This window comes from Chrysochloris asiatica, unplaced genomic scaffold, assembly GCF_000296735.1.
Source record: "Chrysochloris asiatica unplaced genomic scaffold, ChrAsi1.0 scaffold00003, whole genome shotgun sequence".
Taxonomy (NCBI): Eukaryota; Metazoa; Chordata; class Mammalia; order Afrosoricida; family Chrysochloridae; genus Chrysochloris; species Chrysochloris asiatica.
In genome coordinates, this window is record NW_006408521.1 from 31262634 (window position 1) to 31269472 (window position 6839).

Sequence of the window (6839 nt, forward strand, 5' to 3'; positions counted from 1 at the left end):
ACATTGTTTCGTTCTGCTGTGCATGGGGTCGCTATGAGTCGGTTCCGACTCGATGGCACATGACAACAACAACAACAAACCAACTAGAAGAAGTGAGGAACTAAAGAGCTGACTAGAAAATTTCCAAGGGCAGCTCAAAACACAAAGTAGCTCTTCCTGTAAGCAGCCTGAGGTAATCTCTCAAAATGGTTCACTACTCACTTGACCCAGAAAACCCCACAAATCATTCAAATCCAGAGGTTCAAATTTCTGGGTCCATTTTAAGAACACCTGTGAGACTGCCCAGGCCATCAAGGGTATGCATATCAGGAAAGCCACCAAGTATCTTAAAGATGTCACTTTGCAGAAGCGATGTGTACCATTCCGACGTTACAATGGTGGTGTTGGTAGGTGTGCCCAGGCCAAACAGTGGGGATGGACACAGGGTTGGTGGCCCAAAAACAGCGCTGAATTTTTGCTGCACATGCTTAAAAATGCAATGCTGAACTTAAGGGCTGAAATGTGGATTCTTTTGTCATTGAGCATATCCAGGTCAACAAAGCTCCTAAGATGTGCCGCCGAACTTACATGGTCGGATCAACCCTTACATAAGCTCCCCCTACCACATTGAGATGATCCTCACTGAAAAGGAACAAATGTTCCTAAACCAGAGAGGAGGTTGCACAGAAGACAAAGATATCTCAGAAGAATCTGAAGAAACAAAAACTTATGGCTCAAGAGTAAATTAAGCAAAAAATAAAATGCAAATAAAAGTAAACACACACACACACACACAAAGTAAAGCACTATCATGAAATGTGCAAATATCTGGAGTTAGAAATCCAAAAGTGAAGAAAACACTTTGCATTTTTCAAACAGAAATAACTGGAAAAAAAAAAAATGTCAAGCTTCGACTTGCCTTATTGAAGGATTCTATTGACAAAATGTTGATTGATGCAGAAAGCATCAGAAGATGAATGGAATACACAGTCACGGTACCAAAAATAATTGGTTGATGTTCAAGAGGTAGCAATTGATCAAGAACCAACAATACTGATAGAAGAAGTCCAAGTTGCACTCAAGGCATTGGAGAAAAACAAGACTCCAGGAACTGAGAGAACACAAATTGAAATCTTTCAGCAAACTGATGCAACACTGGAAGCACTCACTCATCTATACCAGAAAATTTAGAAAACGGCTACCTGGCCAACTGATTGGAGGAAATCGATATTTTTGCCCATTCCTAAAAGAGGTGATTGAATGGAATGTAGAAATCATCGAACAATATCATTAATATCATATGTAATTAAAATTTTGCTCAAGATAATTTAAAAATGGCTGCAACAGTACATTGATGGGGAGCTGCCAGAAATTCGAGCTGGATTCAAAGGAGGATGTGGAATGCTGACATCAGATGGATCTTGGTTGACAGCAGAGAATACCAGAAAGATGCTTACTTGTGTTTTATTGACTATAGAAAGGCAGTGTGTATCATGACAAGCTGTGGGTAACACTGGGAAGAATGAGTATTTCAGAACACTTCATTGTACTCATGAGGAACCTGTACATAGACCAAGAGGCAGTAGTTCCAACAGAACAAGGGAACACTGGATGGGATAAATCAGGAAAGGTATGTGCCAGGGTTGTATCCTTTCATCATACTTATTCAATCAGTATGCTGAGCAAATAGGCCAAGAAGCTGGATTCTATGAAGAAGAACATGACCTCCGGATTGGGAGGTCACCTACGTTATGCAGATAATACCGCCTTGTTTGCTGGAAGTGAAGAGGATTTAAAATACTGGTGAAGATCAAAGACCACAGCCTCCAGTATGGATTGCACCTCAATGTAAAGAAAACAAAAATCCTCACAACTGGACCAAAAAATAACATCATGATAAATGGAGAGAAGATTGAAGTTGTCAAAGATTTCGTATTTTTTGGATCCACTATCAACACTTATGGAAGCAGTAGTCAGGAAGTCCAATGACAAACTGCATTAGACAAAGATCTGTTTAAAATGTTGAAGAGCAAAGATATCAGTTTGAGAACTAAGATTCGCCTGATCCAAGACATGTTTTTCAATAGCCTCATATTCATATGAAAGTTGGACAATGAATAAGGAAGACTGTAGAATAATTTTATGCATTTGAGTTGTGGTATTGGAGAAGAATATTAAAAGTACCACGGAATGCCAGAACAATAAACTAATCTGTGTTGGAAGAAGTACAGCCAGGATGCTCCTTAGAAACCAGGATGGCCAGACTTCGTCTCTCATACTTTGGACATATTGTCAGGAGGGAAGGGCATCTGCTTGGTAAAGTGGAGGGTCAGTAATGGACACAAGTATAACAACAATTCTGAGGATGGCACAGGACGGGGCATTATTTCGTTCCGTTTGCATAGGGTTGCTATAAATCAGAACCAACTCAATGGCACCTAAAAACACAACAGGTTAAAACAGATGAGAATAAATAATACAAAATGTAGTGAATTACAGTTAGAACAAGCATTACATTTTGAAATTTTTAGTTCAATTAAATATGTACATGTTATTTATAGAATATAATGATTAATTTAGAGGGTCATGATGTAACATGTATTGCTAACTCTGAGTAAAATAACAAAACAAAATCTTCACCAGACAAAACTCACTGCCACTGAGTTGATTGTGATTCATAGCGGCCAGTATGAATGAACTACTCGCTAGGGCAGCCCCACCAGGGTTCCTTCTCTGACTAAATAACACTAATTCCTGAATGGCCCTTCTCTGGTTTCTACACTTTAAAGCTCCATTGCAGGACAGGCTTGGCGTCTCACCATTGCAGACCCAGCACCTTGCAAAGCAAAGCAGCTAGAGATGTCCACACAATGTTATTTTCAGATGCTCACAGAGCTGTTGTGGTGTGGGCAAAGTATGGTTTGGGATTCAGCAGAACTCTGTGGTCTTGGGAAGGTCATGTTATCCCCAAACGTCAGTTTTTTCACCTATGGAAAGTGCACTGAGGGATAATACACCAAGGTCCCTCCCAATTTAAGGTTCACAGGCTAGCAGGGAGTTGCTCAATTCTGACCTCTAGTGGTTTCATCAATTCCTGATTGGAGTTACTGTTGGAAAACTTGCCACTGACATTGGTCTTCACACTTAGAAGCTGTTTCTTCAACATTCATACAATAAAGATTTACTGAATTCTTGCTACACAAGCAGTGCTGAGTGAGGGGAAGCAACTAGAAAGCAGGAACTGGAGGGTTGACTCTGGAGTCAGAACTGAACTCAAGTCTGTAAATGGGGCAAATTACTACAACTCTCTCAGTCTGTTTCCTCATCTTAAGATGTTTGAACATGTCATCAATCAATTCAATATAAATAGATTAAATATACCAGTCAAGAGACAGATAGTATCAGAACGGATACAAAAATAGGATCCATCAATATGCTATCTACAAGAGATACATCTTTCCCACAAAGACAAAAATAGACTAAAAATCAAAGGATGGAAAAATATATCAAGATAACAGCAATCAAAAAAGAGCAGAAGTGGCAATGTTAATTTTTTAAATAAAATAGACTTTATGGCAAAAACCAACATAAGAGACAAAAGGACATTATATAACGATTAAAGAGGCACTTGAACAACAGGACATAACCACAATAAATATCTATGCTCCCAAATGAAAAACTCATCACATTTATCATCCAACAAAACATACCAAGATCTGTCTTGAAGTACAATACTGTCTGTGAGAGGATAATATTCATACACCTACAAGGAGTCCTGGTGTGGTGCTGTGGGTTAATGCACTAGGCTGCAAAGTCAGTTTGAACCACAGGTCGACAGTCTAAGCTCACCAGCTTCTCCTCAGAAACCCTATACAGGGTTGCTATGGGTCAGAACTGATTCGATGGTACTTAACAACAACACCAAGGAAGACCAGTTAATAATACTATTAGTCAAATTTACACACCAACCATCAAAGCCAGTGATGATGAAATTGAAGGATTCTACCAACTTCTTTAGCCTGAAATTGATCAAGTATACAATCAAGGTGTATTGATAATTACAGGTGGTTGGAATACAAAAGCTGAAAACAAAGAGGAAGGATCAGTTATTGGAAAGTATGGCCTTGGTGATAGAAGTGATGCTGGAGACTGCATGATAGAATTTTGCAAGACCAAGGACTTCTTCATTGCACAGAAATCAAATTGACTACATCTCTAGAAAGAGAGTAGAAAAGTTCCATCTTCAGTCAAAACAAGACCAGGGGCAGACTGGGTAACAGGCCATCAATTGCTCATATGCAAGTTCAGGTGGAAGCTGTAGAAAATGAAAACAAGTCCACAAGAGCCAAACTATAGCCTTGATCATATCCCACCTGAATTTAGAGATCATCTCAAGAATGGATTTGATGCATTAAACACTAAAGACAGAAGACCAGAGGGTTGTGGGAGGACATCAAGAACATCATACAGGAGGAGGCAGGGCTTGATGGCGGATAGAATAGAAGTGCAGTGAGGATCTCCATTAGCAATAACACAGAATACCGGATGAAGCAAGTTCAGGGGACAGTTCCAAAATTCTGGGCCACATATATAGGACTATTTAAAAAGTTTAAAGGCTTATAGCCAGTGGAATTTGTAGCTGAAGCAAGAAATCTCGGGCTTTCGAATTCACCTGGCTCAGAGGCCCCCCAGGGCCGGAGCAGCCATCTTGGGCAAGACTGAGAGGGGAAGGATCAGAGCCGCCACCAACTGACTCCTGACAGAACCTCAGAGATAAAGATGTGGACATTCTTTTTTTCTTTTTGTATCTGTTCATTGGTCTCTCGGTATCTGTGCACCTCCATTCTGGTGACTAGAGGGTGTGCCTGAATGAGTGCACATCTCCCCTACCCTGCAGGGCTCTACTACTACAAATGCGCACAGATCTCCTCAAAAATTTAAAGGAACAGTTTCCACTTAAAACCAACAGCAGTGTAAAATGGCCAGAGCCAGCCCTGAACTGTTTATCACTAGGAAAAAGGCTAGAATGGGGGTTGTGGAGTGGGAGAGACATGGACTAAAAACACAATGGGCTGAAAATTAAATCCTAAGTTACATCATAACCACCAATAGTGACATCAGGCTGCGAACTGCAAGGTCAACAGTTTGAAACTACCAGCTGTTCTGTGGGAGAAAGATGAGGCTTTCAGCTCCCATAAAGATTTACAACCTTGGAAACCCTGTACAGGGTCACTATGAGTCAGAACCGACTCCACAGCACATAACAACAACAACAACATGATGAACAAGTAATCCAAGAAGCTGGGTTATATGAAGAAAAATGTGGCATCAGGATTGGAGGAAAATTCATTAACAACCTGCGATATGCAGATGATACAAACTTGCTTGATGAACGTGAAGAGGATTGAAATACTGTACTGATGAAGATCGAAGACCCCAGCCTTCAGTATGGGTTGCACCTCAATGTAAAGATAATAAAAATCTTCACTGCCGACACAACAAATAACATAATGATTAATGGAAGAAAGATTAAAGTTGTCAAAGACTTCATTTTTCTAGGATTCATCATCAACACTCTAGGAAGCAGCAGGCATGACATCAAAGAACACACTGTATTAGGCAAATCTGCTGCACAAAACCTTTTTAAAGTGTTGAAGAGAAGATACCAGCTTGAGGACAAAGGTGCGCCTGACCCAAGCCATGGTATTTTCATTAACCTCATATGCATGTGAAAGCTGGACAGTGAATGAGGAAGACCGTAGAAGAATTGATGCATTTGAGTTATGGTGCTTGAGAAGAATATTACAAGTACCATGGATTGCCAAAAGAGCAAACAAATCTGTGTTGAACGAAGGAAAGCCAGAATGCTCCTTAGAAGTCAGATGGCCAGACTTCATCTCTCAAACTTCAGACATACCATCATTAGGAATCAATCCCTGGAGAAAGACATCATGATTGGTAAAGTGAAAGGTCAACAAAAAGGAGGAAGACCCCCAACAAGATAGATTGGCATGGTGGCAGCAGCAATGGTCTCTAGTGTAGCAATGATTGTGAAATTGCACAAGTCTGTTGTGCATAAAGTTGCTATGACTCAGTACCAACTCCCTGGTGCCTGACTACAACATGATGAATTCAGGTGATAATGGTAACCTGCTTAGGGCAATAACTGGTTGATGACAATCCTAATCCCAAACAGATTCACTGCATGGGAAATTCCAGTCTGCTAAGGCTTTCTCTGGAGTCCTGGCGTGGCACCATGGGTTAACGTGCCAGACTGCAAAGCCGTTTGAAAGGCAAGGTCCATGATTCAAGCTCACCAGCTGTTCTTCGGAAACCCTATATATGGTCGCTATGAGTAGGAACCGACTCGACATTACTTAACAACAACAACAACAAGGCTTTCTCAGCCTCCTAGTCTATTGGGTGAAAAAGGAATCCACTGCATGGATATCTTCTGCTTTACACAGAGAGGGCGGGAGTAAGCCGGAACCAGACTCATGACTTTGAGAGTCTTAAATCTGTCACCTGAAGTAATCTACACATTCAGATCGGACAAAGAAGAAGAGTAATTTCTACGACATTTCTGAGTAGAGAACCGAAGGAAAAAGGAGGTGGGGGAAGGTGTCAAAACTAAATGGGGCTCATAGTTTTGGTTATTTGTGGCTTTGGACTATTTAAAGAAACTGCTTGCCTTCACTCCATACACACACACACACTGCCTCCACTGCTTTTTATTTGGCATAAATGAAGAAGATTTGCTGTCTTCTGGAAAGTCCAGGATTTGCTGTCTTCTGGAAAGTCCAGGGAATTTTGAAAAAGAAAGATCTGTGGTGGCTTAGAGTTAAATGGAAATATGCAGA